Source organism: Saimiri boliviensis, chromosome 17, assembly GCF_048565385.1.
Source record: "Saimiri boliviensis isolate mSaiBol1 chromosome 17, mSaiBol1.pri, whole genome shotgun sequence".
Taxonomy (NCBI): Eukaryota; Metazoa; Chordata; class Mammalia; order Primates; family Cebidae; genus Saimiri; species Saimiri boliviensis.
In genome coordinates, this window is record NC_133465.1 from 47,685,610 (window position 1) to 47,697,708 (window position 12,099).

At 43.2% G+C, this 12,099-nt stretch overlaps 1 protein-coding gene across 4 annotated transcripts in view; it reads right to left on the reverse strand.

The window, feature by feature from the left end:
* Positions 1-12,099, reverse strand: part of STAT5B (signal transducer and activator of transcription 5B) — an 81,025-nt gene that overhangs the window by 36,854 nt on the left and 32,072 nt on the right. The window contains exon 1 of one of the 4 annotated variants that reach the window (XM_074388731.1): positions 3,260-3,368. The exons of the other annotated variants lie outside the window; for them this stretch is intronic. The gene's annotated coding sequence lies outside the window, so the exon portion shown is untranslated. Of the gene's footprint in view, positions 1-3,259; positions 3,369-12,099 lie in introns of those variants that run through there. 4 annotated transcript variants of the gene reach the window in all.

The following is a 12,099-nucleotide window of genomic DNA, read 5'->3' on the forward strand; positions in this document are numbered from 1 at the left end:
CACCGCGCCCGGCCGCCTATTACTGTTTTAAGAAAGAAATACTGTGGTGATATACCATGCATGTAGGGCTATTATAAAAATGTCAGTCACACTACTTTGCCTTAAATTTTAGATTATTTCTTAGTTTTCATCAAAGAGTAGAATGCTGAGCTCTTAGAATCTGTCAGAATATTTTTATGATTCTAGTTATGAACATGTCATAATAATTATTTTCTAAAATAGCATGCCATTTGAAGGATAATAGCTGGTAAATATCAGGTGGCAATCACCTTATTTTAATAAATATGATGTAGTTTCACTACACATAAGTGCTTTGATAGAGCTAGAGAGTAGATTCTGCTCACTGCTATTCAAAAGGGTAAAATAGCTGGGTGCGGTGGCTCATGCCTGTAATCCCAGCACTTTGGGAGGCTGAGGAGGGTAGATCATGAGGTCAGGGATTTGAGACCAGCCTGGCCAACATGGTAAAACCTCATCTCTACTAAAAATATTTTAAAAATTAGCCCGGTGTGGTGGCACGTGCCTGCAGTCCCAGATACTTGGGAGGCTGAGGCAGGAGAATTGCTTGAACCCGAGAGGCAGAGGTTGCAGTGAGCCTAGACTGCCCCACTGCACTCTAGCCTGGGAACAGAGCAAGACTCTGTCTCAAAAAAAAAAAAAAGTAAAATAAAAGTACACTAACTAGGCCAGGCACAGTGGCTCACACCTGTAATCCCAGCACTTTGGGAGGCCAAGGCGGGGGGATGACCTGAGGTTAGGAGTTCAAGACCAGCCTGGCCAACATGACGAAACCCCGTCTCTACTAAAATACAAAAATTAGCTGGCCGTGGTGGCGTGTGCCTGTAATTTCAGCTACTCAGGAGGCTGAGGCAGGAGAATCGCTTGAACCCAGGAGGTAGAGGCTGCAGTCAGCCAAGATCGCACCACTGCACTCCAGCCTGGGCCGTAAGAGCAAAACTCCAGCTCAAAAAGAAAAAAGTGTACACTAACTAGTACAGAGTCATTTTTATTTTACTGTTAAACTGAAAACTATCTACATGTGAAATATGATATGACTTACCGAGATAATCATTATAAAATTCTAAATACCCAGTTTAAAACTGTTTCTCCAGTTATGTAAATAACACCTAGAAGCTATGTAGTGGTTTTTTGTTTGTTTGCTTGTTTTGAGACGGAGTCTCACTTTGTCACCAGACTGGAGTGCAGTGGCACAATCTCGGCTCATTGCAACCTCCGCCTCCTGGGTTCAAGCAGTTCTCCTGCCTCAGCCTCCTGAGTAGCAGGGACTATGGCGTGCATCACTACGCCCAGCTAATTTTTGTATTTTTTAGTAGAGATGGGGTTTTGCCATCTTGGCCAGGGTGGTCTCGATCTCTTGACCTCATGATCCACCTGCTTTGGCCTCCCAAAGTCCTGGGATTACAGGTATGAGCCACTGTGCCCGGCCACTAAGTAGTGTTTTTCTTCATAGATGTCAGAACTCTTCATCCCATTATCAGGCTATGTCCATGCCTGATCTAAGGGGCATTCATCTAACGGCATTCATTCTTCCAAATGGCATTCATCCAGCCATTGAACTCTACTCTGCATCTGAGAGGACTGGACCTCTGTCCCCAGTACCCACCCTCTTCTGCTGATTTACGGGCAGCTCCAATTTCAGTGCGTGATGCTCGGACAAGGGAAGTGGTTTGTTCTTTGGTAAATCATCACAGGGGATTCTCTAAAGACTGGGAAATGGATTCACAATTTTATTTTTAGGCCAAACATGAGAACTACTTGAGCTCGGTTCAGCTGCACTCTGAGTTTACAAGCACTGCAGAATAACCTAAAACAGCCTTGGACACAGAAGACTGTACTTTCTGAAGGCATAAAGCATCTACCTCAACCTTATATATCTGGACATATCCATGGGCTTGGAGAGCCAAATAAACCAGTGGGGCCCTCAGGCACTTGTTAATAAAAGTTTCAAAGTCTAACAGTTCATAATGTTACATGCTTACAGAAAACCATAAAAATTAATGTCCATCACATAAATGATATGAGTGGAATTTGGAATAATTTTGTCTCAGTAATAAATATCTTTTCTCAGATGCTTTTTCTTTCTAAAAGTAAAATATAAACTGTAACCAAAAAAAAGCATTACTCTCTCTGACCACTTCTAGAACACTGTGGCCAAGGTGTTGCCATTGCTAAACTGTGGTGGAGGGAAGCAGTGTCTGACATTAGAAGGTACCCACTGTGTATTTACCAACTGAGTGAATGAATTCTAGCTTGGAGTGGGAGTAGGGTTTTAATATGTATGTACAGATTTGGTCTGCTGGATTCATGTATATAATTTAAAGCATTATATAAATTTGATTCTCTATCATATCCCCCCGACCCCAGGGCAAAAGTCTCTAACCTGGGGTTAAACTTTTAGAGATAATGCTGAACTCACCTAAATATGGTCTGCCAAAGACTTGGCCCCTTTAGCCTGTCTGTGCCTCAGTTTTCTAATTTGTACAATGGGAATAATAATACTTATGCCCCTCAGAGGGCTGCTGAAAGAATGAATTCGTTTTATGTACATACTTAAAACAATGTCTGGGCCGGGCATGGTGGCTCAAGCCTGTAATCCCAGCATTTTGGGAGGCCGAGGTGGGCGGATCACCTGAGGTCGGGAGTTCGAGACCAGACTGACCAACATAGAGAAACCCTGTCTCTATTTAAAAAAAAAAAAAAAAAAAAAGTTTAAGAGCATGTGCTCTGTAAGTACTTGCTACTGTTCTTACTGTTACCTTAAACTTACAAAACTAGCTTCTTTCTCCCCATCTCTAATATTAACTCAATTTAACAAACTTTCCAAAATCAATCCTCCACAAATAGCTTGTTATCATTCTTAACCAATATCCTCCAGTATAAACTTTGACATCCATCCATCCATCCATCTATCCATCCGAGACAGGGTCTTACTCCATCACTCAGGCTAGAGTGCAGTGGTGCAATCATGGCTCACTGCAGCCTCAAACTCCTGGGCTTGAGGGATACTCCTACCTCAGCCACCCAAGTAGGTGGGACTATGCGCACGTGCCTTCACACCTGGCTAATTAAATAAAATTTTTTGGCCAGGCGGGGTGGCTCACACTTGTAATCCTAGCACTTTGGGAGGCCAAGGGGGGCAGATCACCTGAAGTCAGAAGTTCAAGACCAGACTGGCCAATATGGTAAAACCACGTCTCTCCTAAAAATACAAAAATTAGCCAGGTGTGGTGGTACATACCTGTAGCCCCAGCTACTCGGGAGGCTGAGGCAGGAGAATCCCTTGAACCCAGGAGGTAGAGGTTGCAGTGAGTGAGATTGCTCCACTGCACTCTAGCCTGCGCAACAAGAGCGAAAAACTCTGTCTCAAAAAAAAAAAAACAACACAAAAGCATAAACAGATAATATGGATAGGAATGGATAAATACAATGAATAAAATGGAATATTATACAGACGTTAAAAAGTAATGGAGTGTGGGCACGTGCTACGGTGTGGATGAACCTTAAAAGCATTATGCAAAGTGAAAGACAGGCATGCAAGGGAACATACCGTAAATTCCATTTTTATGAAATGTCCGGAATAGTCAGATCCATAGAGACAGAACACAGATTGGTGGTTGCTAAGGGCTGAGGGGAGGGGGAAATGGGGAGTGACTGCTAAAGGGTGTGGGTTTTTGAGGGGATGATGAGAATAGTCTGGAATTAGATAGTGGTGATAATTGTGTAACTAGGAGAATATACTTCGAAGGGTGAATTTTACAGCATCTATTTCAGTAAGGCTATTTTTAAAAAGACAAAAGAGGTGAAATGCTTGCTCAGGGTCGGTCCCATACTACTGAGGAGTGCTACCTGGTCTGGACCTACCGAGAACATGCACTTATGTGGACAAAGCTACAGGTGTGTTGAGGACTTAAGGTGGTTTGTCATTTTCTAGGTACTTTTCTGCCTGTTTGTTGTATTTCATAATTTAAAGAGAGCAAAGAACAAAAAATTAAAATAAGAAACCTAATACTGAGGGGCTCTGATTTTGGCAAAGGCTAGGGCTGGGTGACAGATGAAAAAGATGATGTATACACATTGCTTCTGATCTGAAAAGTATAAGGCAAGGAGCCAGGGTTCGAGACTGTCAAACCTATCAGCTCCCATGAATGACCAATGACTCTGGACAGAATATAGAGAGCAAGTTCCCTAGCTATGTTTACTGTTTTACTGTTGATACCAACATTATTAAATATATTAAGTGGTGGTGGTCACCTAGTATAGGGATTTTTTTTTTTTTTGAGACAGTCTCGCTCTGTCGTCCAGGCTGGAGTACAGAGGCACCATCTCAGCTCCCTGCAACCTCTGCCTCTGGGTTCAAGTGATTCTCCTGCCTCAGCCTCCTGTGTAGCTGGGATGACAGGCATATGCCACTGTGTCTGGCTAATTTTTGTATTTTTAGTAGAGACGCGGTTTCACCATGTTGGCCAGGCTGGTCTTGAACTCCTGGTCTCAAGTTATCCACCTGCCTCAGCCTCCCAAAGTGTTGGAATTACAAGCACGAGCCACTGTACCCGACTAAGTATAGGGATTTTGAGGGAAAGAAAAAATAATAAAGGATTAAGACTTCGTTCATATTAAAATTGGACTAGATATATCAAGTAAGAAGGCTATCACATGTAGAAGTAGGTCAATACCAGAGCCATCTGCTCTTTTTTTTTTCTTTTTTTTTGCCAAATACTACTTTATATGCAATCTGGAAGGCAATTCTCTTTTTTAAAAATCATATTAAACAGATGGGAAAAGAATAGAAAGAATAAAAGCATTTGGCTCACAAAGAAACAAACAAGGAAAAATGTACCCAAGGCAACATAAAGACGATAATATTCTGGGAAGACAATCAGTCATAAGTCTTTATGTCACAGCCAAATGACTGCATATTACAATGGGAAGAACAGTGAATGGAGGAGGGGAAATGGTAGGGGAGGGAAGAAAGGAGAAGGTAGAGAAGGGACCTACTTGTAAATATAAAAATCAAGTTGCAATCAGCAGGTTACTACCTATTTAAAACTCTCATCGGCCGGGCGCGGTGGCTCAAGCCTGTAATCCCAGCACTTTGGGAGGCCGAGGCGGGTGGATCACGAGGTCAAGAGATCAAGACCATCCCGGTCAACATGGTGAAACCCCGTCTCTACTAAAAATACAAAAAATTAGCTGGGCATGGTGGCGCGTGCCTGTAATCCCAGCTACTCAGGAGGCTGAGGCAGGAGAATTGCCTGAACCCAGGAGGCGGAGGTTGCGGTGAGCCGAGATCGCGCCATTGCACTCCAGCCTGGGTAACAAGAGCGAAACTCCATCTCAAAAAAAAAAAAAAAAAAAAAAAAAAAACCTCTCATCTAAAATATAGGATATAAGGTCTTGGCCAAAAATGCACAATCTCAAAAATAAAGAGAGTAGACTCAGACAAGGATCATCACAGCTGCTAAAACCACTGGGTGACAGTTGTTGGGGAGTGACATTTAGTCTCAAAGTACTATGCACACATTACTTATTACTCATAAAGGGGAAAAGGTGCATTTCTGTGGATAAATCTGGTGGACAATACCTTAACTGAGTGATCAAACATCTCCAATCATGGGGTAAACTGACATTATGTGCCTCCAGATATAATTTGCTGAAAAGAATACACAAACTAAATCATGAAGAAACCACCAGAAAAATCCAAATCGTGAGGCTCTCATCAATGATCCCAGCCCCACCCAAAACAGGTGGAACTGTTCTAAGTTAAAGGAGACTGAAGAGACACAACGACCAAGAGCGTAATTCAAAGACAAAAACACAGCTAGGTGCGGTGGTTCGGGCCTGTAATCCCACACTTTGGGAGGTCGAGGTGGGAGGATCACTTGAGGTCAAGAGTTCAAGACCAGCCTGGCCAACATGGTGAAACCCTGTCTTTACTAAAATACAAAAATCAGTTGGGCGTGGTGGCACACACCTGTAGTTGCAGCTACTCAGGAGGCTGAGGCACAAGAATCTCTTGAAGCCGGGAGGCAGAGGTTGCAGTGAGCCAAGACTGTACCACTTGCCCTCTAAGCTAGGCAACTGAGTGAGACTCTGTCTCAAAACAAAACAAGCCCACAGCTCTAAAGGCCATTATATATTAGATATTATTTTATCGCCGGGCGCGGTGGCTCAAGCCTGTAATCCCAGCACTTTGGGAGGCCGAGGCGGGTGGATCACGAGGTCAAGAGATCGAGACCATCCTGGTCAACATGGTGAAACCCCGTCTCCACTAAAAAAAAAATACAAAAAATTAGCTGGGCATGGTGGCACGTGCCTGTAATCCCAGCTACTCAGGAGGCTGAGGCAGGAGAATTGCCTGAACCCAGGAGGCGGAGGTTGCGGTGAGCCGAGATCGTGCCACTGCACTCCAGCCTGGGTAACAAGAGCAAAACTCTGTCTCAAAAAAAAAAAAAAAAAGATATTATTTTATCACTGCTAAATTTGAGAGTGACAATGGCATTGAGGTTGTGTAGGAGAATGCCCTGGCTCAGAGTAGATACACCATCAAGTATTTGAGGGTAAATGGTCGGGACGTCTGCAACTTACTTTGGAAGAAGAAAGGAAGAGTGACTGTGGTGGGGAGTGTGGGAACGTAAATCTAACAACTGTGAACACTGGTTCAACCTAGGTGAAGTATATAATAGTACTCACTGTTCTATTCTTTCCACTTTTCAGTCAGTTACCTGTTTTTCAAAATCAAAATTAAGGGCAAAAATTCCAAAAAAGAAAAACACAGCAACGAGAGCAGAGACTCTCACTTTGAAACTGTCCCTGGTGGTAAATAAAAATCTGGACTTCTCGGCCAGGCGCGGTGGCTCATGCCTGTAATCCCAGCACTTTGGGAGGCTGAGGCGCGTGGATACTCTGAGGTTGGGAGTTCGAGACCAGCCTGACCAACATGGAGAAACCCTGTCTCTAATAAAAATGCAAAAAATTAGCCTGGCATGGTGGCGCACACCTGTAATCCCAGCTACTGGAAGGCAGAGGCAGGAGACTTTCTTGAACCTGAAAGGGGGAGGTTGCAGTGAGCCGAGATTGTGCCACTGCACTCCAGCCTGGGCAAAAACAGTGAAGCCCTGTCTCAAAAGAAGAAAAAAACAAAAACTGGACTTCTTAGACGTTGTGCTGCAGCTGGTAGGCCACCAGCATGCAAGTCTGGCTCTCTCACACCACCGTGGCCCACAACATACACGTGTTATCGTTATCTTCATGTCCAAATCTGGCCAGCAACTTCAGCCACCCCTTTGGGAAGAAGCTACATCAGTATCACTTTCCAGATGACTAAAAGCATTTGCTGTAGCTCATAAATAATGACCATCTGCATTATGGAAAACTAAGAAATGATTTGAAGCTGCCAAGTATGTTAGCCTCAGAATTTCTTTTTCTTTGTTTTGAGACAGGGTCTCACTGTGTCATTCAGGCTGGAGTGCAGAGGCACGATCACAGCTCACAGCAGCCTTGACCTCCTGGGTTCAGGTGATCCTCCTCCCTCAGCCTCCTAAGTAGCTGGGACCACAGGCATGTGTCACCATGCCCAGCTAATTTTTTTTTTTTTTAAGAGATGGGGTCTTGCTATACTACCCACGCTGGTCATGAACTCCTGAGCTCAAGTGATCCATTTACCTCGGCCTCCCAAAGTGCTAGGATGACAAGTGCGAGCCACTGCACCTGCCAGCCTCAGAATTTCTAATGAAGGATTATATCTGTATTGTAATTCCAGATCAATTCATCTTAGAATGCGTCTCTTGGACAATTCAAATCTTTCAAGAAAAAAAAACTCAGCTACTACAATACCCTGTTTCTGTACTACTTAAATGAAATATAATCCCTTTCCTCTTGTTTGAAAGTTAAAAACGAACAAAACAGGCAATTTATTAATAAATCTACACATTACCAATATTTTCATTAAAGTTCACAGCCTTCCTCTTACCATTGAGAATTACAGTATTTAGTTTCTACCTAGCAAAATTTTCAGTGCCTTGATTTAGGCCAACTCCCAGGGACGTATGCCATCGGAGAAACCAGAAATAACCAAAATGTCCAAAACAGAGGGATGGTAAGACTATAAAGTATTAACCTAATGGGATATGGTACAACCAGTTAAATGACATATAAAAGCTATGTTGAAATATACAAACCATGTAGACACATTTTAAAATATTTATTGTATTTAATTTATTTATTTTATTGAGACAGAGTCTTCACACGATCTTGGCTCACTGCAACCCCTACCTCTTGGGTTCAAGCAATTCTCTTGAAAGTGAGAAAGTGAAAAGCCTCTTGAGTAGCTGGGACCGTAGGCACCTGCCACCAATGCCCAGCTAATTTTTTTTTCTTTTGAGATGGAGTTTCACTTTTGTTGCCCAGGCTGGAGTGCAATGGCGCGATCTTGGCTCACTGCAATCTCTGCCTCCTGGGTTCAAGCAATTCTCCTGCCTCAGCCTCCTGAGTAGCTGAGATTACAGGTGCCCACCACCATGCCCAACTAATTTTTTGTATTTTTAGTAGAGATGGGGTTTCACCATGTTGGCCAGGCTGGTCTTGAATTCCTGAGCTCAGGTGATCTGCCCACCTCAGCCTAATCCCAAAGTGCTGGGATTACAGGTGTGAGCCACTGCACCTGGCCCTAATTTTTATATTTTTAGTAGAGATGGGGTTTCACCATGTTGGCCAGGCTGGTCTTCAACTCTTGGCCTCAAGTGATCCACCCGCCATGACCTCCCAAACTGCTGGGATTACAGGTGTGAGCCATCCCACCTGACCCATAGACAGATTCTTTCTATAGTAGAAATAAAAGCATGTTAAATGAAAAGTATATACAACACGTATGCAAGAGGACAAACAGAGAAACGTCAAAGAGAAGTGTAAACAGTAGTTACATTTAGGTGAAGGAGATTTCTGGTACAATTTGTTTTAAGTTTTTGATTAAACTGTGTTTAAGATGTAAAACTTGAAATGTAAATTTAATAATCAACGGGGAATTGATACTATTGACTATCCCACAGGAACCAAGTTTAAAGAGACATGAAAACATAGGAAGAAATATTTCCTAACATGATAACATCCAGGTTATGACACTGTCTTACCTGGATAGCTCAAGTAGTAATTTAAGACTGTTAATAACAGATTAATTTTTAATTCTGACATCTATTTATATATATTTGTGGCTCTCTTTCATCTTTGCTATGACTAAGCAAACTGGTACCAACTGCAAACAGAATGAAATACACAGAAAACCACTCCCAATGGTACTAGATTTTCTTTAAAATAGTACACTTGCTAGCTGGGCACGGTGACTCACACCTGCAGTCCAAGCTACTCAGGAGGCTGGGCTGGGAGCACTCCCAGGAGGTTAAGGCTGCAGTGAGCTATGATCATGCCACTGTGCTCAAGCCTACGCCACAAATCGAGACCTCATGACTAAACACAAACAAAGAAACAAACAAACACATCTCTTACCTCTACTCACATGCCTGAACACAGTTGGCTTATGTGAAGGCCCTAGACAGTTCAAGCCTAACAATGCAAGGCCTTTAGAAAGCTATCATGACAGAGCAGATCACAGGAAACCTCAGCTGTTGGTTCCTAACTTCGCTCCTACTCAAAGGCCAACAGAACTTCAGGGGACAGGGCGGGGGGGCTGGGGGGATTCTTCCTGTTTTGTTGATACCAGTTTATTCTGTGCCAAGAACCTATATCTAAAACCAATATGGAGTTTGTATTCCCCCTGGATTCTTCATTACCTCAAGAAAGTGAAACAGATCAGAGCAGTTTCCAAGAACAGAGGCACTGCAGGGCAATCTCGCCAAGGAGGCCCTGAGATATTTCTCCCTCTACTGATCTCTATGTCTTCTATGTACATCAACACAAACCTCCACCGAGTGATCTCTGCCATCAACAGTAAATCTAGGGAAGAGACCAATAATACCTTAGAAAAGCACACCTCTATCCACCAAAACCAAACTAAATGCAGAATATGGCCTTTTGCCCCATTTTCCAGGCAGCTGTGTTCCTTTAATTTGCCAGGAATTAAAATCAGTTTCATTTTTACTTGGACATAACTTGAATATAAGTCACTTCAAATAACAAAATAAAAATTGAACTTAGTATGTTTTAGTTAAAACAATAGAAAACTGAAATCTCCTCTTTTAAGAGAGAAATGCCTAATCAGCTAGTTAGTTCACTTGTTTACTTACTGAGTGATATGAAACCCACCTACGGCTTTCTGAAAATAATCCCAAAGTGTGGGGTGTCCTACCTCTGTTTAAGTAAAACAAGTTCTGCAGAAAAAGTGGAGCCAACAAGTAGCAGGTTTGTTAAGCAGCTAAATCTTGTCCAGGTGCACTGGCTTACACCTGTAATCCTAGCACTTTGGGAGGCTGAGGCAGGAAGGAGGATCACCTGAGTTTAGGGGTTCCAGACCAGCCTGAGCAATATATCAAGGCTCTGTCTTTACAAAGAAAGCAAAACAAAAAGTAGTAGTGTGTGGTGGCACACACCTGTAGTCTTAGTTACTTGGGAGGATGAGGCAGGAGAATCAGTTGAGCCCAGGAGTTAGCAGCTGCAGAGAGCTATGATTGCGCCACTGCATGACAGATGAACGACAGAGCCAGACACTGTCTCTAAAAGAAAAAAAAAAGTATGAAAAAAAAGAAGGAACAGCTAATTCTGGGCCAGGCACAGTTGCTCATGCCTTTAAACCCAGCAGTCTGGAGGCCAAGATGGGAAGGTTGATCAGGCCAGGAGTTTTGAGACAAGCCTAGGCAACATAGGGAGACTCCGTCTCTACAAAAAATTAAAAAATTAGCCTGGTGTCGTGGGGCATGCCTGTAGTGCTAGCTACTCAGGAGACAGGCAGGAGGATTGCTTAACCCCAGGAGTTCAAGGCTGCTGTGAGCCATGATTGTGCTGCTGCACTCCAGCCTGGGTGACAGAGTGAGGCGGAGATCTTATCCTTAAAACAACAACAACAACAACAACAACAAGCCAGGCACAGTGGCTCACCCCTGTAATCCCAGCACTTTGGGAGGCTGAGACGGGCAGACCACGAGGTCAAGAGATTGAGATCACCCTGGTCAACAGGCTGAAACCCTGTCTCTACTAAAAATACAAAAAATTGCTGGGAGTGGTGGCGCACGCCTGCAGTCCCAGCTACTCCGGAGGCTGAAGCAGGAGAATTGCTTGAACCTGGGAGGCAGAGGTTGCGGTGAGCTGAGATCACGCCATTGCACTCCAGCCTGGGCAACAAGAGTGAAACCGTCTCAAAAAAACAAAAACACCTTATGCTAATTCTGAGAAGAAATGACATTTAAATGAGAGCTCATGTCTTATCAAATCAAAATGTTTGTCCTGCTAGGAAAGAAAAAAGAACAGCTATCGAGGTATAAAAAACAATACCATTACCAGGACATTGCACATTAAGATGAATTAAAATTGTGCACAAAGTAACTGTCCATATTTTACACAGCACTCACAGTGGGACTCTGCAATAAAACGTAGTTATTTTTGCTAAAGCAAACTACTTTTTCTGGTAACAGACTGTCTCTCACTACACCTCTACTAGGATATCTACGTACAACTTAGCATGGAACGTGAATGTATGTCCCTACAACACACAACAGATGCCCTGAAAGGCTCCCGACTCTTAACTAACGGCTTATGCTGCAAGGCATGAGCTAGGATAACGGTAGACCCCTTCTGTGTATAAGTCTTTCACGGAGCCACTGTTACCGGAAGAAGCAAAGAGCAGCCATTTCCTTCCAAAAGGTCAGCTGCCTCAGACAGACCAAACAGAATGCAGCGAATTCTTGCCAACTTCCCCTCCTGCTTCTACAGCTAGTATGCAATAGCATTTAGTTTCCAGTAAAGCTCCTTAGAAAAACAAAGCAAACGTGAGACCCAGAATCTAAGCAATGCCAGTGTCTCACTTGACTGAATGAAAGGCAGTAAGATCACACTTTTTAAACAGTGGTGGAAATGTTAGGAAGGTGAGATTAAACATGAGGAAAAGAGCAGGACTGGAACCATCTAGATTTTATA